This window comes from Acinonyx jubatus, chromosome E3, assembly GCF_027475565.1.
Source record: "Acinonyx jubatus isolate Ajub_Pintada_27869175 chromosome E3, VMU_Ajub_asm_v1.0, whole genome shotgun sequence".
In the NCBI taxonomy this organism is placed as follows: Eukaryota; Metazoa; Chordata; class Mammalia; order Carnivora; family Felidae; genus Acinonyx; species Acinonyx jubatus.
The window spans coordinates 21502893-21527064 of NC_069398.1; the positions used below are offsets into that span (position 1 = coordinate 21502893).

Genomic DNA, 24172 nt, shown 5'->3' on the forward strand with positions numbered 1-24172 from the left:
TATTAAGTATTGTAATATCTAAATATTATTCAATTAAAAAAAATTTTTTTTAACGTTTATTTATTTTTGAGACAGAGAGAGACAGAGCATGAACAGGGGAGGGGCAGAGAGAGAGGGAGACACAGAATCCGAAACAGGCTCCAAGCTCTGAGCGGTCAGCACAGAGCCTGACGCGGGGCTCGAACTCAAGGACCGCGAGATCATGACCTGAGCCGAAGTCGGATGCTTAACCGACTGAGCCACCCAGGCGCCTCTAAATATTACTCAATTTTTAAATATTACAATTTAAATATTGAGATAGATAGATATGGAGACATAGGTATCATTATAGTTATGCCTCTGCATATCTGTAACTATACCTGTGTATCTATGGAAACTCTGAGGAGCTGTCCAACTGGTGTCTCCCTTAATATTACTTTGGTGCTATGACATGGTAGTCAGTTCTCAGGTGCGTGAAAATATTTTCTGGTGCTGCTAGCATAGTATGCTACTCTCTCTCTCCTCCATTCAGTTCTTCTTCCTGCTTCAATTCTGTACAAGTCTTACTCTGCAAGAAACCAAGTATGCCTCCTGGCATATGGTATACATGGAAAAGTATGGAAAATAGGATATTTGTTATTGAAATATAGTATATGAAAATCACTGTAGATAGATAGATCTAATCATGGTATATACAGATAAAAACTGTCTAGCCATCTCTTTATGGCGTGCTAATATGTTTCTAGAATAAATGAGAATTGTGACAGTGGTTAATTTAGATTGCTATGCACACCTTACGTAACTGGTAAAATATCGATCGGTCCTGCTATCATTGTAATAAGAATACCTTCAAATAGTGTCAAGAACGCTCTTCATGGTAGTGCCCTAGTCCTGTTGGATATTTTTGCGAATGTGTTTGCACATGTTGCAAAGGGAAACTTGGTCTGTGTCATTAATACCATGACCAGAAAAAACCTGAGCGTCACCTAGAGTTGGCAGTCAGAATTCTGAAGGGACATGATGAACGGAGTAGTGCTATTTACATAGGTTGAGTCGTTTCACTGGTGTAATTGTTGTATTAAATGAGATACTAAATTGTATTCGATTGAATGCACCTTATCTAAAGTCAAACTCTTTAATGTATCCTTTAAAATCTACCTTATTGTCAGAGAAAATAAGAATAAACTCTATTCATTAGGGAAGACTTTGTCATAGTAACCTAAAATCTTAGTGGATTAATAAATAAAGTGTATGTGTCTCTCCCAAGAAGGCTGATACAGATGGAGGCCTGCTGTCCCACCTGGGAGCTATGCCATGGGGAACACGGCCTCCAGAGGCACATAGCAAGGGAGGAGGAAAAAAAGGAAACACACCAGCTTTTAATTGTTTTTATCTGGAAGTGGTATAAATCATTTTAGCACACATTGGCTAAACTCGTTCTGGCACCAATCTAACTGCAAGAGACAAGGGGAAACAGATCATGAGTCTTAATAGAGTCTATCCAGACCAGAAAGTGGGAAATTCTAGTTTTCAAATGTATTTCCAACAAGGCTTCTATCACAATTTCTTGTAAATTGTTTCATTTTTTTAGAGAGGTATTAATTCCAGCCAACTCTGTGAGAGGGCAAAACTCACAAATTAGTACCAATTCACAAGGGAAAATGTTATAATGTTTTGTCCCGTATAAGAAAGTCCTTATTTTGAAAATAGAGAGTTGTTTCTAAAATGGAAATGTAAGCCCCCAAATTCCCATTAAACATTGACCAATACTGAAAGAAAATCATTTTGAAGAGGAACCAAATTATTAGCTGTCTCAGCTTCTCTTCAGTCTAGAACTGGCTTTCCCTGGAGTCAGAGGTAGATAGTAGGTCTGACTCAAAACCTGCCCAACATTCTCTGAAATTGCTTGTACTGTTCAACTACAAGTGGTGAACATATTTAATTTAAAAATGGGGTTTCAAGAGACTTCTGCTTCTGGTCAAAAAACAATAACATGAATTGGATTTACTTTCCCACCTGATACAATAATAACAACAGAAACTAGAAAATACATGAAACAATGCTTTTCACAGTAACACAATAAGAGATAAATGGAGGAACCTGAGAAACGGGAAGCAAAGTGAGCCCTATGATTGCCCCAACTTACTGCCTGAGGAGTTTCTGGACCTCAGTTCAGAGAGTAGGAACTCAGACCCAGCAGAGCGTCAAAACGCTCCTAACCAAAAACGGTTAGGATTTCAAGAAGAAATAGACATACCCAAAATTATAGTTGGAGATTTTGAACAAACTTGACTTGAATAACACGATCGTTCAATTTGACGTAGTTAGAATTTATAGAATATTCCTACCAACGGCAGCAGAATGCACATTCTTTTTTCTGTGGGTATGGAACATTTACCAAAATAGACCATATTATGAACTGTAAATAAATAAATTAGAAGAATTCAGGTCCTACAAGATATGTTCATGAATCACAACGAAATCAAGTTAGAAATCAATAACAGGCAGATATTTGGGAAAGCCCCCTCATACATAGCATATGAGTCAAAGAACTCAAAAGATAAATTGGAAAGTATGTTGAACTGAATGAAAATATAAATGCATCATATGAAAATGTGTGGGATGTAGGTAAGTATTACTTAAAGGGAAATGTATGCGGCTAAATATCCATATCAGAAAAGAAGAAAGATCTCAAACCAGTAATCTAACTTTCCACATTAAGAAATTAGAAAAAGAAGAGAAAGTAAATCCAAAGCAAGGAAGAAAAGAATGAAGATCAGAAAAAAATTCAATAAAATAGAAAAACAATAGATACAATTGATGAAACCAAAAGCTGGTTCTTTGAGAAGATCAATACAATCAATAAACTTCTAGCTAGATTGATTGAGTAAAAAAAGGTGAAGTCATAAATTACCAATATCAGTGATGAGAGAGAGAACGTCACTACAGATTCTACAGATTAAAAGAACAAAAATAGAATATTGTGAATAATTTTATGTCAGTAAATTGGACAGTATAGATTAGATGGACTTATTTCTTAAAAGACACAAATCACCAGGGGCACCTGGGTGGCTCAGTCGGTTAAGCATCCAACTTCGGCTCAGGTCATGATCTCGCGGTCGGTGAGTTCGAGCCCTGCGTCGGGCTCTGTGCTGACAGCTCAGAGCCTGGAGCTTGTTTCAATTCTGTGTCTCCCTCTCTCTGACCCTCCCCCGTTCATGCTCTGTCTCTCTCTGTGTCAAAAATAAATAAACATTAAAAAAAAATTAAAAAAAAAAAGACAAATCACCAAAGCCCAGTCAAAAATAAATATATGACCTGAGTAGTCCTATTTCAGTAAAAAAAAAAAAAAAAAAAAAAATGTTTGTACTTTAAAATCTTCCCACAAAAACACTCCAGAGACAGATCATTTCATTGGTGAATTCTACTGAACAAATTTTGCTAAAGAATTGATATCAGTTCTGCATAAACTCTTACAAAAAACTGAAAAGCAGAAAATACTTCCTAACTCAGCCGGCATTATTCTGATTTTTTACAAACAGACAAAAGCATTACAAAAAAATCTGCAAAGCAATATACTTCAAGAACATAGATGCAAAAATTCTTTATAAAATTTTGACAAATCAAATCCAGCATTATATAAAAATAATACACCACAACCACGTGGGGTTTATGTCAATAACATAAAGGTGGCTTGACATTCTAAAATCAAACAACATAATTCACTATAACAGACTAAAAGAAAAAAATCATATAGTCATCCCAACATCTATTCCTGATTAAAAAAAAAAAGACTTTCACAAACTAAGAATAGAAGGGAACTTCCTCAACCTGATTCAAGCATCTACAAAAAGCTTATAGCTACCCTCATCATAATGGTAAAAGATCAAATGCTTTACCCCTAAAATCAAGAATGAGAAAACTATACCCATTTTTTCCATTTCTATGTAACATTGTACTAAGGTTCTAGCCTGTGTAATTAGATAAGAAAAATAAATAAAAGGCATCCAGATTGAAAAGGAAAAAGTAAAACTGTCTATATTTACAGATAACATAGCTGGTGTATTAATTTGTTATTGCTGAATAACAAATTACTACACAGTTAGTGTCTTAAAACACCTATTTATTGTCTCTAAGTTTCTGTAGGTCAAGAGTCTGGTTAGGTGTACCTGGGTTCTCTTTTCAGGGTCTTGGAAAGCTAAAATCAAAATGTTCAGTGGACTTCATTCTCATAATGCAGGCTTGGCTAGGGAAGGATCTGCTTCCAAGCTCCTTTAAGTTGTTGGCAAAATTAATTTCCTTGAAGCTATAGAATTCATGGCAGCTTGTTCTTTTAAAGCCAGTGACAGAGAGAGAAGGGACTGGAAGGAGAGAGAGATAGAGAGAGGGAGAGAGAGACTTTACTACTTTGCGTCTCTGACCTATAGATGTTTTAAAGGGATCACTTAATTAGTTCAGGCCCAGACAGGATAATCTGCCTTTTGGTTAACCTACAAGTCAGACTATTCAATATTTTAGTTCCTTTTGCAACTTTGAAATTTATCCCTTCACCTTTGTCATATTCTTAGTTACAGTTCTTCCTTTGCTACGGGGGGGGGAAAGGATTACACAAAAGCATGGAGACTGGGAAGAGGAAAGTCATGGGAGCCATCTTAGAACTTTGTTTACCATACTTACCAATGAAGAAAATCTAATGACATTGTCAAAAGAAAATCCAGAGGGTTTTACTTGTGAATATTGTGTTGAGTGAGAAACAAACTGCAAACAGGGAGACTTCAAAATCGAGAGGTAAGAAACTCAGCTCTCTGCGGTTGCAGCTCAGTTTATAAAACGTGATGAGGAAGCACATTGCTTTCTAGGTTACTAGAAACTCCTTTTCAGAGGAGTAGCAAGCACTACATAAGCTTATTTCTTAGGAAGCTGGAAGGTCACCCTGACATGAGGAAAGCTTAAGTTTTGTTCAAGGTCAGAGTCAGCATTTGGGGAAAGTCAGGACAGTATAATGAGAAATAGTAAAAGTGTTGCCTTGTTCTTAGGGGGAAAGCCTTGAGTCTTTCACCATTAAGTGTGTTAGATTTAGCTTTTTTGTAGATGCCCCTTATCAGGTTGAAGAAGTTCTCTTATATTCCTAGTTTGTTAAGAATTTTTAAATATGGATGGAGGTTGAATTTTGTCACGTGTTTTTTTTCTGCATCTATTTATGAGACCATTTATTGTTTATTTTTCCTTTGGGCTTTTCATATGGTGGATTACACTGATTGTTTTTGAATATTACAGGCAGACTTGCCTTCCTGAAATAAATACCACGTGGTTACGTTGCATTGTCCTTTCAGTTTTGCAGGATTTGATTTGCTGATTTTTTAAAAAGGAATTTTGCATTTACGTTGATGAGGGATATTGGTCTATAGTTTCCACAAAATTTTGGCTAATTTCCGGACATCCAAAAAAGTTAATTCTGACTTTTTTTTTTTTTTTTTGCCAGTTAAAAAAATTACTTTTATGGAGTAACAGAATTTAAAAATTTTTTTTTAATGTTTATTTATTTTTGAGACAGAGAGAGACAGAGCATGAGCAGGGAAGGGGCAGAGAGAGGGAGACACAGAATGTGAAGCAGGCTCCAGGCTCTAAGCTGTCAGCACAGAGCCCGATGCGGGGCTCGAACTCACAAACTGTGAGATCATGACCTAAGCCGAAGTCGGATGCTCAACCGACTGAGCCACCCAGGCGCCCCTGGAGTAACAAAATTTTAGAGTTCCCCATTCCGTCAGTTTCACTGATATCACTTGCTATTTTATCACTTCAAGTAAAATGTAGAGACCTTACCGCCAACATAAGTCCTTTTATTTTCTACTTTTATATTATAGTTGTCTTGTACGCTATTTCCTCAAAGTTGTAGGCTCTTACTGGCTCTCATTGCCCCTCCTGCTTTGGCTTCCATGGGTTGTTTGGGGGCTAAGATACAAGATGATAGAGAGAAAAGAGAAAAAGAAAGAATGATTGTGAATTTCATATTCTCTCTTTTAGGAAACCACTTACGCATACAGTAAGTCAGAATTTGAGGCATCTCCTGGAGTCTTCTCTGTTGTGCTAATTCTCACTTTCCGGTTTCAGGTTTCACTACATTCAGACCTGAAAATACCAGACGAAAGTAATGATAAACTCATCACCAGTGGGTGGTCTTTTGAATTCTCCTGTTCTTCCCCAATCTGCCTGTTAGTAGTTATTTTCAGAGTCCTCGGATAGCTGCTGCATACATTCCGTCCTGTTTTTAGGCTACACTCAGTGGGATATATATGGGTTTAATAGGCTTACTTCACCTTACCCTGAAGTGGAAGCATGGTCCATTGACTTTTTGGCAAAAGTGCGAAGGCAATTTAATGGAGAAAGCATAGTGTTGTCAATAACACTGGTGCAAATGCTGGATATACATATGTAGTACATACAAATATAGACCATATTTCAATATACATCCACTATACATACACATGCTTCAATCTGTCCATATCACCATATTCAAAACTTAATTCATAATGCATCCTAGACCCAAATGTAAAGCGTAAAATTACAAAACTTCTAGGAGAAAACTTTTGTGACCTTGGGTTAGGCAAATATGATCCCAAAAGTATGATTCCTAAAAGAACAAATCAAGAAACCAGACTTCATAAAAATTAAGAACTTTCTTTTTAAAAGATACTATTAAGAGAAGGAAAAGACAAGCCATGGGGCGGGGGGAGGGGGGTGGGAGACAAGCCACAGGCTGAGTGGCAATATTTGCAAATCATATATCTCATAAAGGACTTGTATTCAAACCATATAAAGAGCCCTCTAAATTCAATTAAAAAAACCCTCAATATAAAAGTGGGTAAATTATATGAACAGATAATTTGCCAAAGAAGATAACAAAGCTGGCAAATAAACACCTGAGAAAATATTCAACATCATTAATCATTAGGGAGATGCAAATCAAAACTATAAAGAGATGCCATCATAGGGGTGCTTGGGTGACTCAGTCAGGTGGGTGTCTGACTCTTGATTTCAGCTCAGGTCATGATCATGAGGTTGAGTCCCACGCTGGGCCCCATGCTGAGCATGGAGCCTGCTTGTGATTCTCTCTCTTCCTCTCCCTCTGCTCCTCCCCTGCTCACGCGCACGTGCTTTCTCTCTCTAAAATAAAAAGAAAACAAATACAGTGAGGTGCCATCACATACTTATGAAAATGTCTACAACTAAAACGACTAACTATACCCAGTGATGGCAAGAAAGTAGAGCGACTGGAAGGCTCATACACTGCTGGTGGGAATGCAAAATGGTACCATCACTTTGAATAATACTTTGGAAGTTTTTTAAACAGTTAAACATACATGGGAATACATTAATTTAATCCATTCTAAATATATCTGTCATACGACCTTCCATTCTACCTCTAGGCATGTAACCAAAATAAAGGAAAGCATATGTTCATATAAAGACTCAAACATGACCCCAAATTGCTCGTTGCTCATTTTATCCATGATAATCAAAACCTGGAAGGAACCTAAATACCCATCAACTGCTGAGTAAATAAATTATGGTGTATTCATCCAACGAACTATGATGCAACAAAATTTTGTTACATACAAAATTAGGGGTGCATTTCAAAATATTATGCTGGAATAATGAAACCAGACTACAAAAATGCATATACTACAATTTTGTTTCTTTTTCTCTTTTTTTTAAAAAAAATGTTTATTTATTTACTTTGAGAGAGAGAGAGAGAGAGAGGGAGGGAGAATCTCAAGCAGTCTCCTCACTGTCAGCATGGAGCCCGACGTGGGGCTCAGTCTCATGGACCATGAGATCATGACCTGAACTGAGGTCAAGAGTTGGCCACTTAACCAACTGAGACAACCAGGTGCCCTCTACAATTCGATTTCTATAAAACTCTAGAAAAGGGAACTATCATGTTTCTTACAGGTGAGGGGAGAGGATAAGGAGGTGGAAGGAAGAGATATGAGGAAACTTTTGGAGGCAATGGCTTCATGGGTGTGTATATGTATTAAAAACTTACTAAAAAAATAAAAATAAAAACTTACTAAATTGAATACTTTATATGCAGTTTATTATATGTTAATTACACTTCAATAAGCTTACTTTTAAAATGGGCATTTATTTATTTATTTATTTATTTATTTTAAGCAGGCTCCACAGCAATGCGGGGCTTGATCTCACAAAGTGTGAGATGATGACCCAAGCCAAAATCAAGAGTCAGGTCCTTTACCGACTGAGCTACTCAGGCATCCCCCAAATGGGTTTTTAAATCATTCTCTGTGATGGTGAAATCAGCAGAAATTCCCCCAGTTCTTTGGCTCATGGTTAAAGTGCTATTTCCCACATTGTCTATTTGTGTAAATTTGTTAAGTTCATTAACGGTCATTTGGGAGGAAGCATATTGATCGCTCTCAGTCAGCCTCCATAGTATCTGATTGTTTTCTGGCTCTTTATCACTTCATTCATCCCATGTTCTCATTTTCTTTATTGTTCTTTTTTTTCTTTTTTTATGGAATACTTCACAAATTTATGTGTCATCGTGGCCCAGGGGCCATGCTAATCTTCTCTGTATTGTTCCAATTTTAGTACATTTGCTGCCGAAGTGAGCGCTATTCTAAATTTTTGAGCTGAATGTTCAGTAAATTTATTTCTATTCCTTCAATTAAATTGTATTTTCCTGTATATAATTGTGTCTACTGATATAGACAAATATACTGAAGGAAGCCAAAGTCATGCTAAATGCCCTCTCCAGATTAAAACACTGCTGACATTTTTGTCAGGCTACTTCCTGACATCTTTCCTGTCTGTGCAAACCATTTTGTGTGTGTGTTTGTATGTGCGTGTGTACGCAGAAAAGTATACAGCTCCTAAGTGTACAGATGACCACAAAGCGTGCATACCCAGGTAACCAGCGCTCAGTTAACAGAATATTGCCAGCCTCGTAGAAGCCATCTTTGTACCCACTGCCCGTCACAACCCACTCCGCACCAACCCAAGGATAACTACTGTCTTGACTTCTAATGACATAGGTTACTTTCGCCAGATTTTAAATTTTATTCAAATGTCATCATGAAGCATGTATTCTGCTTTATCTGTCGTCTTTCAATCAGCATTATATTTGTGAGGCTCATCTATATGGCTTTAGGGGGTTCATTCACCATTGTTGAGCTATCTCTCCATTACGTGACTGTGTCATAATTTATTTATCCACTTTATTGTTGATAGGCATTTGGGTGGTTTCCAGTTTGGGGCTATTATGAATAGTGCGGCTATAAATATGCTAGTGCACGTCTCTTGCGAGCACATGAATGCTGTCTTATTGGTTATATACCTAAGAGAGAAATTGCTGGGTCATAGACATGCAATTTAGATGTACCTAACTTCGAATACTGTTTTCTAACTTGATTTATGCACTGAACAATACGTCATAGGTATGTTTCCATGTCAATTAGTGGTATTAACTATGTGACCGTACCGTACTTTAATCATTTAGTTGTTTATTGATGGGCATTTGCTTCGCCTCTGATTTTTCATTAATAGAAACAACAAAATACTCCATATACCTATAAACATCTTTGTTCAATTGGCTGACTGATTATGGTTTTAGGATAAATGCTTAAAACTGGAATTGTTGCCCATGTGCATAGACACTTTGATACACATTGTCCAATGACCTTTTTGAAACGTACAACTTGCAATCTCACCAGCATTTACTAAGAGGGAATCTTTTTCTATATCCTCACTCACATTGGATTTTATGTATGTTTTTAACTCTTGTCAGTCAGATAGAAGAATACCCTGACATCTTTGCATTAAGTTATATTTCTTTATTAGTGATTTTAAACATACTTTTATGAATGTATTTCTCATTTTATGCACTTTGCCATTATTTTTATCTTTTTATCATTGATTTAGAGGAGTTTTTTATATGCTGACAAAATAATCCTTTGACTATCTATGTTGTAAATAATTATTCCAGGTTTTTGTTTACGTGTTAATTGGGTTATATGTGTTGTGGTTGTTGTTTTTGTACACATTTTTGATGTTGCTGTTACTGTTTTTACCTTTTTCTTTAATGGAATCAACTTTATAAATCTTTGTCTTCATGGTGTCTGGCTTTTGTTTTGTGCTTTAAAAGGATTCTCTCACCTGAAGATTATAATATTAGTCTCTATTTTTCTTATAGTATTATGGCTTTGTTACACTTACATCTTTGACACACTTGAAATCTCTTTAACTATATGGAATGAAGAGTTTGGTTTGACTCTTTTCCAAATAACACTTTGATTGATTATTTCCATTTTAATTTGAAATGCCACTTTACACAGTATCCAAATCCCTAAGTCTCTGCGTGTCTACTCTGTACTAAGAATTCAATTCCGTTGCTTTGTTTATCCATTTATCCAACAAATACTTATGTGCCAGGCACTTTATAATCAACTGAGCTATATCAGTATAAAAAGGAGACAAAACTCCTCTCCTCATGGAGCTTCCCTTTCAGAGGAAGATACAAAGGCAGATAATAAACCAGAAGTATTCATTTTAATTCATCTCCTGAATTGGAATGAGGAAGTTTTAATCACTATAGATCTATAGGATATTTCAATATCAGGTAGAGTTAGTTCTTCAACATTAATTATTTGGCCTCTTTGTAAATACTGAATCTTCCAGACGAACTTTAGAATCAGTCGATCCGATTCCAGTATAAATCCCATTGGGATTTTGATTCTGATTGCCTGGAATTTTGAAATGAATTTAGGGAGATCTGACATCTTTACAATACTTTTACTTATCTAATAATAAGGTATACTTCTCTAGGGGTGCATGGGGGGCTCAGTCAGTTGAGCATCTGACTCTTGATTTCGGCTCAGGTCATGATCCCAGGGTCGTGGGATCGAGCCCCATGTTGGCCTCTGCACTGAGTGTGGAGCCTGCTTAAGATTCTCTCTCTCTCTTTCTCTCTCTCTCTCTCTCTCTGTGCCCCACTTCCCCACTCTCTCTCTCTCAAATAATAAAATAAAATAAAATAAAAAAGTATACTTCTCTATTCAAGAATTCATTTTATTCATGTGTCCTTCTATGTCTCTCAGTAGAATTTAAAATTTTTCTCCACATAGATTAATTTTTGGTTGCTATTGTGAATAGAATTTTATTTCTCGTTTTCCATATTTTATGCCTTATTATTATTGTATATAAGAAAGCTATTGATTCTGGTATGTATTTTTATAACTTCCCACTTAAGTGAATTCCCATACTGTTCCTGAGAGTTTTTCATGATTTGGTCTTAGGTTATTTGTTGTATAATAGTACATTACAAATATTTTCACTGTGGATTATACTCTGTCATTACTAAGTGACTCTCCTTGTCCTGTTTAACCATTTTCATCTTGAATTCCGTTTTGTTTGGTATTTAAATTGTGAGCTTTCTTTTCTTTTTTTAAAATTCTATTTATTTTTTATTTCTATAAATGTTTATTTATTTTGAGAGAGAGAGAAAGACAGAGTGTGAGTGGGGGAGAGGTAAAGAGAGAGGGAGACACAGAATCTGAAGCAGGTTCCAGGCTCTGAGCTGTCAGCACAGAGCCCAACGTGGGGCTCGAACTCACGAACTGTTAGATCATAACTCGCGCCAAAGTCGGATGCTTAACTGACTGAGCCATCCAGGTGCCCATCTTCTTTTTTTTAATTGAAGGATAATTGACATAGAACATTATATTGGTTTCAGGTGTCCAACATAGTCATTTGACATTTGTCTACATAGTGAAATGATCGCCATAAGTCTCGTTACCATCTGTTACCACCCAAAGTTACAAGGATTTACTCTCTTAACGACATTCAACTATGCAATACAATATTATTGACCATAGTCACCATGCTGTGCATTACACCCATGGCTTATTAATTTTACAACTGGAAGTTTGTATCTCTTGATCCCCATTTCACTATCCCTAAATCCCGCTCCACTCTGGCCACCACTAATCTGTTCTCTGTATCTGAGTTTTGTTTTGCTGTTCACTTGTTTTGTTTTAGGTTCTAAATATATGTGAAGTCATACATCATATATCTTTCTCTGTCTGACTTATTCGCTTAGCAGAATACCCTCAAGGGCCATCCATGTTGTTGCAAATGGTAACATTTCATCCTTTTGTATGGCTGAGTAGTATTCCATTGCATAATATACCACATCTTCTTTATCCATTCATCTATCAGCGGACACTTAGGTTGCTTCCATATCTTAGCTATTGTAAATTATTTTAAAATGAACATAGGGGTGCATATATCTTTTCAAATTAGTGTATTCATTTTCTTCAGATAAATACCAGAAGTGGAATTGCTGGGCCATAGGGTAGTTCTATTTTTAATTTTTTGAGGAACCTCCACCCTGTTTTCCATAGTGGCTGCCCTAGTTTGCATTCCCACCAACAGTGCAAGAGGGTTCCCCTTTCTCCACATTCTTGCCAACACGTGTTATTTTTGTCTTTTTGGTAATAGCTATTCTGACAGGTGTGAGGTGAGATCTCCTTGTGGTTTTTATTTGCATTTCCCTGATGATTAGTGACGTTGAGCATCGTTTCATGTGTCTGTCAGTCATCCATATGTCTTTTTTAGGAAAATGGCTATTTTTCAGACAAATTGTTTGGGATTTGTTGCTGTTGTTACTAAGTTGTGTGAGTTATTTATATATTTTAGATACTAACCCCTTATCAGATATGTGATTTGAAAATATCTTCTCCTGGGGTCCCTGGGTGGCTCACTTGGCTAAGCGTCTGACTCTTGATTTTGACTCAGGTCATGATCTCACAGTTTGTGGCTTTGAGCCCTGCATCAGGCTCTGTGATGACAGCATGAAGCCTGCTTGGGATTCTCTCTCCCTCTCTCCCTGGCCCTCCCCCATGCTTTCTCTTTCTCTCTCTCTCTCAAAACAAGTAAGTAAACATTAAAAATAAAAATAATGAAAAACAATATCTTCTGTTCAATAAGTTGCTTTTTCATTTTGTTGGTGGTTTCCTTCACTATTCAGATACTTTTTAGTTAGATGTAGTGCCATTTGTTTATTTTTGCTTTTGTTACCCTTGCCTTTGGAGTCAGATCAAAAAATCATTTCCAATAACCAGTGTCAAAGAGTTTACCATGCGTGTTTTCTTCTAAGAATTTTATGGCTTCAGGTCTTACATTCAAGTCTTTAATCCATTTTGAGATAATATTTTGTTTGGTGTAAGATAATGGTCCGTATTCTTTCTTTTGCATATAGCTAACTAGTTTTCCCAATACCATTTGTTGAAGAGACTGTCCTTTTCCCATTGAGTATTCTTGCCTCCTCGGTCATAAATTAACTGACCGTATACGTGTGGGTTTATTTCTGGGCTCTCTATTCTGTTCCGCTGATATGTGTCTGTTTTTATGATGATACAAATACTACTGTTTTGATTACTAAAGCTTTGTAATATAGTTTGAAATCAGAGAGCATGATGCCTCCATATTTGTTCTTTCTTCTCAAGATCAGTTTGGCTATTTAGCATCTTGTATGGCTCCATACAAATTTTAGAATTGTTCTATTTCTGTGGAAAATGCCTTTGGAATTTTGATAGTAATTACATTGAATATATAGATTGCTTTGGGTAGTATAGACACTTTTAACAATATTAAATTATTTTAATCCATGAGCATAACATATTTTTCCAGTTATTTGTGTCTTTCATCAATGCCTTATCGTTTCCGGTGTGCAGGTCTTTAACCCCCTTAGTTAAATTTATTCCAGTATTTTATTCTTTTTGATGCAGTTGTAAGTGGGATTGTTTTCTTAATTACTCTTTTGGATTATTTGTTGTTAGTGTATAGAAATGTAACAAATTCTATATATTGATTTTGTACCCTGTAACTTTACTTAATCTATTAGTTCTAATAGAACTATATATAAAACTATATATAAAATCAAGTTTTCTGCTAATAATAACCATTTTACTTCTTCCTTTCTGATTTGGATCATTTTGTTTCTTTTTCCCGCCTAATTGCTCTGGTTAGGATTTCCAATCCTATGTTGAATAAAAATAGTGAAAGTGGGCATCCTTGTCTTGTTTCGGATCTTAAAGGAAGAGTTTTCAGCTTTTCCCTGTAGAGTATGTCAACCGTGGGCTTGTCATATATGGTTTTTAATATGTTGAGTTACATTTCATCTCTACCCACATTGTTGAGAGTTTTATCATAAATAGATGTTGAATTTTGTCAAATGTTTTTCTACATCTATTTAGATGATCATATGGTTTTTATATTTCATTTTGTTAATGCGGTGTGTCATATTTATTGATCTTTGCATCACTGGAATAAATCTCACTTGATCATGGTGAAGGATCCCTTTAATGTATTGTTGAATTCAGTTTGCTAATATTTTGTTGAGGAGTTTTGCATCTATGCCCATCAGGAATATTGGCCTGTAGTGTGTGTGTGTGTGTGTGTGTGTGTGTGTGTGTGTGTGTGTGTTGTCCTTGTCTGGTTTTGTATCAAGGTGATGCTGCCCTTGTAAAATGTGTTTGGAAGAGTTCCCTCCTCTTTAATTTTTTGGAAGCGTTTGAGTGGGCTAGGTATTAAATCTTGAATTATTTGGTAGAAGTCACCCAGTGAAGCCATCTGATCCTAGACTTCTGCTTGTCGGAAGTTTTTTGATTACTGATTCAATGTTTTTACTGGTGATCAGTCTGCTCAGACTTTTTACTTGTTCATGATTCATTCTTGGAAGGTGATGTGTTTCTAAAAATGTATTCATTTCTTCTAGGTTGTTCAATTTTTTGGCGTATGCTTTTTCATAGTAGTCTCTTTTAATCCTTCATATTTCTGTGGTGTCGCTTGTTACTTCCTTTCATTTGTGATTTTATTTGAGTCCTCTGTCTTCTTTTCTTAGTGAATCTAGCGAGAGGTTTGTCAATTTTGTTCATCTTTTTCAAAGAACTAGCTCGTAGCTTCATTGATCTTTTATATTGTCATTTAAATCTTTCTTTTATTTATTTCTCTTCTGATTATTTTTTCCCTTTACTAACTTGGGGCTTTGTTTATTCTTCTTCTCCTAGCTCCTTAAGGTATAAAGTTAAGTTGTTTATTTGACATTTTTCTTGTTTCTTAAGATAGGCCTGTACCTCTATAAACTTTCCTCTTAGAGCTGCTTTTACTGTACCCAATAGATTTAGGTATAAGGTATTTCCATTTTCATTTTTCTCAAGATACTTTTATTTCTCCTTTTATTTCTTCATTTCTCCATTAGTTGTTCAGTAACGTATTGTCTAATCTGTACATATGTGTGATTTTTCCAATCTTCTTGTGATTGATTTCTAGTGTCACACCATTGGAGTCAGAAAAGATGCTGGATATGATTTTTATCTTCTTCTTAAATTTACTGAGACTTGTTTTGTGGCCTAACATATGATCTATCCTAAAGAATGTTTCATGTACACTTGAGAAGAATATATACTCTGCTGCTTTTGGATAAGATGCTCTGTATATATCTATTAAGTCCATCTGGTCTCATGTGTGATTTCTGGCTGATGTTTCCTTATTGAATTTTTGTCTGGATGATCTATTCATTGGTGTGAGTGGGGTATTAAAGTTCCCCACTATTACTGTATTACTGTCAATTCTTCCCTTTAGGCCTATTCATATTTGCTTTATATAGTTAGGTGCTTCTATACTGACTCTAGAAATATTTACAAATGTTGTATCTTCTTGCTGAATTGATTTCTTTATCATTATGTAATGCCCATCTCTGTCTTTTACTAAAGTCTTTGTTTTAAAGTCCAGTTGGGAAGTGCCTGAGTGGCTCAGTCGGTTAAGTGTCCAACTTCCATTTGGTCACGATCTTGCCGTCCGTGAGTTTGAGCCCTGTGTCAGGCTCTGTGCTGACAGCTCAGAGCCTAGAGCCTGCTTCAGATTTTGTGTCTCCCTCTCTCTCTGCCTCTCTCCCACTTGTGCTCTCTCTCTCTCTCTCTCTCTCAAAAATAAACATTAAATTAAAAAAAAAGTCCATTTGGTTTTCATATAAGTATAGCTACCTCAGTTTTCTTTTGGTTTCCATTTCCATGAAACATCTTTTTCCATCCCTTCACTGTTAGTTGCGTGTGTCCTTACATCTGAAGTGAGTCTCTTATAGGTAACATATAGATGGGTCTTGTTTCTTTTATCCATACATCTACTTGATGTTTTTTGACTAGAGAATTTAGTCCATTTACATTTAAAGTAATTATTGATAGATATGTATTTACTTCCATTTGGTCATTGCTTTCTGGTTGTTTTGTAGTTCTTCTCTGTTCTTATCTGTTTTTCTTTCCTCACTTGTGGTTTGATGATTTTCGATAGCATTGTGTTTAGATTCCTTTCTTATTATTTTTAGTATATCTACTATAGGTTTTAGCTTTCTCATATATAACAATGTGTAGGTATGTCTATTTTAAGTTGAAAGCAAGTTGGAATACATTCTAAAACTCCACATTTTACTCCCTTCCCACAATGTTTTATGTTTTAAAAAATTTTTAATATTTATTTATTTTTGAGATATATAGAAAGAAACAGAGCATGAGTAGGGGAGGGGCAGAGAGAGGGGAGACACAGAGTCTGAAGCAGAATCCAGGCTCTGAGCTGTCAGCACAGAGCCCAATGCAGGGACTGAACTTGTGAACCACAAGATCATGACCTGAGCTGAAGTTGGACACTTAACCAACTGAGCCACCCAGACGCCCCATGTCTTATGTTTTTGATGTCACATTTTACAACATTTTATTTTATGTATCCCTTAACTAATTATTGTAGCTGTAGTTATTTTCACTACTTTTGTCTTTTAATCTTTATACTAGCTTTGTAAATGATTAATTCACTATCTTTACTATATATTTACCTTTACCAGTAAGATTTTTAGTTTTATGTGTTTACTTGTTCCTAATTAGTGCCTCTCTTTTCAGCTGAAAGACTGAACATGTTTTGGAAGGCTACTTTAATGGTGATGAACTCCTTTAGCTTTTGCTTGTCTGGAAATTTCTTTATATCTCCTTCAGTTATGAATAATAACCTTGCCAGGCAGAGTATTCTTGGTTGGAATTTTTTTCCTTTCAGCATTTTGAATATATCATGTCACTCACTTCTTGCCTGTAAAGTTTCTGCTGAGAAATCTGGTAATGGCCTTATGAGGGTTCCAATGTCTGTAACAAGTTATCTTTTCTTCTGCTGCTCTTAAGATTCTCTCTTTCTCTTTACTTTTTACGTTTTAATTATAATGTGTCTTGATATGGTCTCTTTGGGTTCGTCTTATCTGACACTTCTCTGGGATTCCTGGATCTGGATATCTGTTTCCTTCCCCGGGTTAGGGAAGTTTTCAGCCATTATCTCTTCAAATAAGTTTTCCGCCCCTTTCTCTCTTCTACTTCTAGGACCCCTTTAATGCAAATGTTATTCTGCTTGATGCTGTCCTATAGTTTCTTTAAGCTATCTCCTCTTTAAATAAATTATTTTGTTTATTGTCAAATTGGCTAACGTACAGTGTGTACAGTGTGCTCTTGATCTTGGGCGTAGATTCCTGTGGTTATTCGCTTACATACAGCACCCAGTGTTCATCCCAACAAGTGCCCTCCTCAATGCCCATCACCCCCTTCCCTCTCTCCATCCCCTCCCATTAATCCTCAGTTTATTCTCTGTATTTAAGATTCTCTTATGGTTTACATCCTTCCTTCTCTGTTTGTAACTATTTTTTCCCCCTTCTCTTCCCTCATGGTCTTTTGTTAAGTTTCTCAAGTTCCACATATGAGTGAAAACATATGGTATCTGTCTTTCTCTGACTGACTTATTTCACTTAGCGCAATACCTTCCGGTTCATCCACATTGCTGCAAATGGCATGATTCCATTCTTTCTCATTAGCCATTCATCAGTTGATGGACATATAAACTCCTCACTGTAATGTAAATAATTATAACCTTTGGAAAATAATTGGGCACTTTCTTGAAAAGCTGAACAGCCAGCCATACACTTTACTGATAAGCAGTTGCATTTCAAGGCATGTGCCATAGACATTGTTTTGCAAAAGTTTAATAAACAAAGTGTTAATGGTAAAAAATAAAAAATAAAAAAATTACTTTGTTGTTACTCCTTTTGGGTGAGTTTCATTAACCTGTCTTCCAGATCACTGATTCTTTCTGCTGTTTCATCTAATATGTTATTGAACCCCTCTAACATATTTTTCAGTTCAGTTATTGCATTCTTCAGCTCTGTGACTTCTGTTTGGTACTTTCTTATATTTTCTTTCTTTGTTGAAGTGTTCACTCTGTTAATCCACTCTTCTTCCAAGTTTGATGAGCACCTTTATGACCATGACTTTGATCTCTTTATCTATTTCACTAAGTTTTTCATATAGGGGTTTATGTCATTCTTTCATCTGAAATATATTCCTGTTTCCTCATTTTGTTTTACTCTGTGTATGTACGTATGTGTTGCTTGTTTGTAGGAGATGAACCTTATCGTTTAACCTTGCCCTAGCTCTTGGTTGTCTCTCAGACCTTTGTGATGTTCTAAACGGCCTCACTCATCCTTGATAGGACCCGGTTGTTGAGGATATGCCAAGACCTGTGAGTGATCCAGAGGGAAGGGTCTCAGCACCTAGTTTCAGACTAGTTGAAAGTTAGACCCTCAGACAGCAGCTTTTAAGGTATGCATAAGGTATGCATGCAGTCCTATGGGGTCACAATTGTAAACCTTGTTGTCCTCCAGACCACCTGATCCTTTTGGTGACTATTGCAAAGATCAAGGCTCCAGATAAGTGTAAGAGTTCCTTTCTGGGACCTGACAAGCTGTAGTGAGACCAAAGGGAGAGTACGAAGATGGAATCCCTAGCCCATGTTTCCTGAGAGCGTTCCTGTAGCCTTTAGATACATGGAAGGCCTGAAGCCTGCCCCTCAAGCTGAAGCTCCAGGAAAAGTAAATAGGCCTTTTTCACAGAAAGACTTGTGGTGGGTTTCAGTCTGCTGTCTAGGCAGTGTTCTGGGGGTGGTAGCCTGCCAAGAGCTTTTTCTCCAATTGTTTCAGACTCACGGGGCCCCGAACACAATCCACTGGTGCTATGTACTCAGTACACATCCCCTGTCTGGGCTGTGTACACAGCTTTGGCAGGGCCACGGGAGTGGTGCAGGGGCAGGGCACTGCCCCCCTGGCTTTGGTAGGGCTGTGGGAGCAGTGTGGAGGCAGGATGCACTCCCACCATCAGGAAAAACACAAAGATGGTGCCTGCCAGTGCCCCAGTCCCTAGAGAGAGTTCTAACAGGATCTTGCCCCTTTAGCAGACGCTGTCAGATTAGCAAACAAATCTCCTTCTCATATGGTCTAGGTGCTTGTCAAGGTGCTGCTTTTGTGCTGGGTCCCAGGGTAAGTGGATCTGCATGCAAACCCTTTCAGAGCGGAATCTCCCTTTCCTACAGCCCTGTGGTTCTTCTGGACATAAGCCCCACTCGATTTTCAAAGCCAGACATTTTGGGGACTCATCTCTTCCATGAAGGTCTCAGGGATTGGGTACCTGATGTGGGACACAAACTCCTCACTCCTCAGGGAGACTCTCCACATTTGTGAGATCCGTCCTGACTGTGGGCTGCCACACCAAAGGTGGGGACTGTGGGGAGGCCAGATCTCTTCTCCCACCCATCTCAATGTTGTCCTTTTAGCCTCTGTTTCAGAGAAGCTGTTCAGCTAGCTTTCATGTCCTTTTCAGAGGAATATTTTGCATATGTAGCTGTATGTTGTGTTTGTTGTGTCCATGGGGGGAGGCGAGTTCAGGATCTTCCCATGCTTACCATGGAAGCTGAACTGCCTCTCCTGGGCTTCATTCTATTGTTTGAATTGGCCTACATTTCCCATATTTTTACTTAAAACTTTTTTGCTACAATTTCAAAAGAAATAACCCTTGTCATATGAGTGCCAATTATCCTGTTCCAATCCTACCTGGTTCTGCAGTTCAGCTCTGGCACTGACCACGTGCAGTTAGTGCCAACTCGGCAAGTTAAAGGCCTAATCCTCCGTAAGAGTGCCCCTGCTTTGGACACCAGCCTCAAGCTTATGGGGTTTTCAGGTCACACACACTTCTGACCAACTAACTATAAATTTGGTACCCAATATTCTCTTAGATTCAATAATTAACTAGAATGATTCAGAGAAGTCAGGAAAGTGCTCTACTTGTGATTCTAAATGATACAAATCAGGAACAGCCAGATGACGAGCCAGGCAGGGTGAAGTCTGGGAGGGTCCTGATGGCAGAGCTTCTGTGCCACCTCCCAGGGCACATCGCCATCCTAGGGCACATCGCCGTCCTAGGGACGTCCTAGGGCATGTCCTCTACCAACCAGGAGGTCCACCAGGCCTCACTGCCCAGAGTTTTTACTGGCCTTTCTTGCCATAGGTACAGTTGATTAAACCACTGGTGACATGACTGAACCCAATCTCCGGCTTTCTTCTCTGCTTGGAGGTCAAAGTTTCAACCCTCTAATCACAAAGTTGGTCTTTCTGGTGACCAGCCCCATCCTGAAGCTCTCTCAGGGCCTACCATCAGTCTCCTCATTAGCATAGCCTTGGGTGTGTTGCAGGGGCTCATGAATAGCCAACGTGTCTATCACTTGGGAGATCCCAAGAGTTTTAGAAGATCTGTGCTGAAAACCAGGGGCAAAGACCAGACGAATTCCTTATTATAGAACACATACCTAAAAATTTAACAGTGCAAAAAATGTTTATATAGAAAACAAAAGTTACTCATAATCCCCCACCCAGAAATAGTCACTGCTGATATTGAGTGAATGTTCTTCTAGAGTTTCTGTGCACATATCAGCACGTAAATAAAATTGCTTTTATGCAAATGGAACTACATTTAACATATGCTGTTTTACAATTTGCTATTTTCAGTTATTTCGGGCCTATCTCCATATCATTACATCTAAACCAACCTTGACCTCATTATTTTAAATTGTTGCAGTCAATACACCATTGCTTACTTTCTAAAACAAACACACACCCAACCAAAAAAACCCTTTGGTGGGAATTAGCGTCACTCCTAGGTTCTTTTTCCTTCTTTTGGAAATTACCACAATGTTTCCATGAAAATCTTTGTGTGCTTGTTCAAATACACATGTAAGATAAGTTCTTACAAAAGAAACCTCTGGGTGAAGAGGCACACATGCTTTGATTTTTACCGTGTATTACAAAGAGCCCTTTAAAAATATTTAACTCATGTACATTCCCACCAATGAATGCCTGCTATGAATTCTTTTACTTTCAACTTTTTGTGTCTATTAAACATAAACCTAGCCTGGCACTTCTTTTAAAAGGTGAGTTTTACATGCATTTATCTTTAGAAAAATAATGCGTCATGCAACTTAAAAATCTTTTTTCTCTTCGGTGATTTAGAATGTATATTCTGTGGGTATTTAGTTCCACTAATTTACTTTACCTTCTTAAAAATATTTTTCAGTTAAGGCACTTGAACAGTTTCCATTTGAATCTTTCCTCTGGAAGATAAGGAAACATTACTTTCTCTCAGCTTCTCCATGTCTTTCTCCTCATCCTCCTTGTTCTCCTCTCCTCCTTGTCTCTCCATTCTTCCTGAGTCTGATATGCAGTAACCTGGTCAGCTTTTGGTAAACTACCCTTCGTGTAAGTGTGATGTCATTCGTTCCAGTGCCTGACATCATGGTAAACTTTTAAAAAACATCTACGTGTCCAATTTAACCTCTGGATGTGGGTGAAATCATTTTAATTCAACATCCATTCTACATATTAGTGGATTTTATGGGGAGTGATATCCAAAAGACTTAGCATCCAGCCCTAGTTATCAGGGTTCTAGAAGCTTCCTGCTGAGCCTTGGTTGTTCAATCCAGGAAATCGAGGGATTCTGGGGGGGTGGTGTGAGGGGCAGTGCGGATATTTGGAAAGATGTAATTCTGATTTATACATGAATAACCTATGGAGACTTTTTAAAGTTACAAAAAGTGAGCTTTCTAAAAAAATACAAAAGATAAAAATAATGCATTCTTAATAGCAAATGCCAACAAGCCAGAACTAAATTGGCTGAGGAATGTGACAGTATTTACTCCTCTATCTAATGCCGTCTCATTCTCATCTCTCAGAGATGCCAGTTTGGCTTTTTATTAAACCCATTTTTTTCTATGCTTATAGAAACATGCGATGTTTTTACTCTTTCTCAATTTTTTATTTAAAAAATTTCAAACCTAGAAAAAATTGCAAAACACAAAACCCACCCATATACCCTCTTCCCCCACCCACCCTGCCCCTGACCCATTTGAAAATTAGGGGAGAATAAATTGAAGACATTATGACAGACTTCGCGCCTAAATATTTAGCACATATTTCCTAAGGACAATTACATTCTTCTACATGACCACAGTACAACGATCATACCCAGGAAACTTAACATTGATATACTAAAGTACATACAGACTTCCCCCCCTCCAAGATTTCCTTGAGTATGGCCATAATTGCCGTAATGTCCTCTAGAGTTGTCTGTTTGTGTTAAACCCAAGCCTTGCATAAACGGGTAGATTGATTTCTTGCTTCTATCAGTCCTTCCTTAATTGGTTTCAACATGGCGACGTCTCAATTTCCATTATTCCTTCTCCGCTTATCAGGTGGCATTCCTCTTGGAAGACAATACATACCGTGTGGCACCATTTATATGGAGAAATAGCAAACATCTGTACTGTATCTCTGGGAAAGACACACAGGTACTAAGAGCGCTTGCTGGATACAGGAAAAGCAGAAGAGCCAGAAGAGGTGGGAGAGATGTTTTACTGCATACTGTGCTTTTACTTCCGAATTTTGAACCGTGTGCGGGGAATTAGAGATGGACTGGGAATGGGGTCGAGGAAGCCAAAAATGATTCCAAAGCGATCTGGCTTTCAAAAGAGAGGGTTATGCCAATTATCGAACTAAAAGCTACAAATAGAAGTCATCAGGCCTAGGGCAGGGTTGCTGGGACCTAGGGAGGAATGCAGTCCTAAGCTCAGCAGAGGGACCGGCCAGGGGCAGGAAGAGACACTGGGCCTTTCAGTGGGGGAAGAAGGAAGAGAGGCTACAAGGCGCGTGCCCCGAAGGTGGCAGGTTTGTCGAGTGGGTAGCAGTTAACTATCATTTTTACATTTATTGACTTTGCGACTGATGACAGATTGAGAGAAGTCAATAAAGTGCGCTTTTCTTTGGTTCAAATGTGTTAAAAGACTGAGGTCACGCAGACGAGGATCAGAATGTCAACGTCATGATACTGCGCCCGGAATTAGACCATTCACCACCTGGCCAGTTACAGGAGGTGATGGACACACGCGAGCTCAAGGCCAAACAGTGCGAGACAGGAGGGCAGGCGGAGCTGCCAGTCCTTTTCCTTCCTCCAAATTTACCAACCAGAGAAGTGGGTGAGGAAGCAGAGGGTTAATTACCCTCAAATTGATATGACTCCACGTGGGAACATGAAATCCAAGAAAAGGAGTTTTCCGACCACTACCTCTCCCCTCGGTATTCCTATGAACATGTTTATTTCTCTACACTTCTGCCGATACTGGGTGTCACGATTATGTTTAATTTTTACCTACTGGTTGAGCTAAAAATGTTGTCTCATTATGGAAATATTTTTTTAATGTTTATTTTTATTTTGAGAGAGAGGGAGAGAACAGGGGAGGGGCAGAGAGAGGGAGAGAAAGAATCCCAGCAGGCTCCATTCTGTCAGTGCAGAGCCCCATTTGGGACTTGAGCTCAGGAACCATGAGATCATGACCTGAGCCCAAATCAAGAGCTGGATGCTCAACTGACTGAGTCACCGAGGCACCCCCATCATTATGGAAATATTTTTTAATGACAGTCCTGTGGGCCTCACTTTTGTAAATTTGGATTCAGTTGGTTTGGCATGAGTCTCCTTGGTGCATTTCAAAAGATGCAAATCTTGGGGCACCTGGCTGGCTCAGTGGATGAAGCGTGCAACTCTTGATCTCAGGGCTGTGAGTCCAAGGTCCACACTGGCAGTAGAGATTACTTTATTATTTTTTAATAAATCTTTATTTTTGAGAGGGAGAGAGAAAGAGACAGATCGTGAGTGGGGGAAGGGCAGAGAGAGAGAGAGAGAGAGAGAGAGAGAGAGAGAATCTGAAGCAGGCTTCA

At 37.8% G+C, this 24172-nt stretch overlaps 1 protein-coding gene and 1 non-coding gene across 4 annotated transcripts in view; one reads left to right on the forward strand and one right to left on the reverse strand.

The window, feature by feature from the left end:
- The window catches only part of CALN1 (calneuron 1), a 520543-nt gene that overhangs the window by 57640 nt on the left and 438731 nt on the right, over nucleotides 1-24172 (forward strand). The gene's annotated exons all lie outside the window — the stretch shown is intronic.
- LOC113594601 (U6 spliceosomal RNA) lies at nucleotides 8510-8616 on the reverse strand. Its single transcript, XR_003415005.1, has one exon. It is a non-coding gene; the product is annotated as a U6 spliceosomal RNA (small nuclear RNA).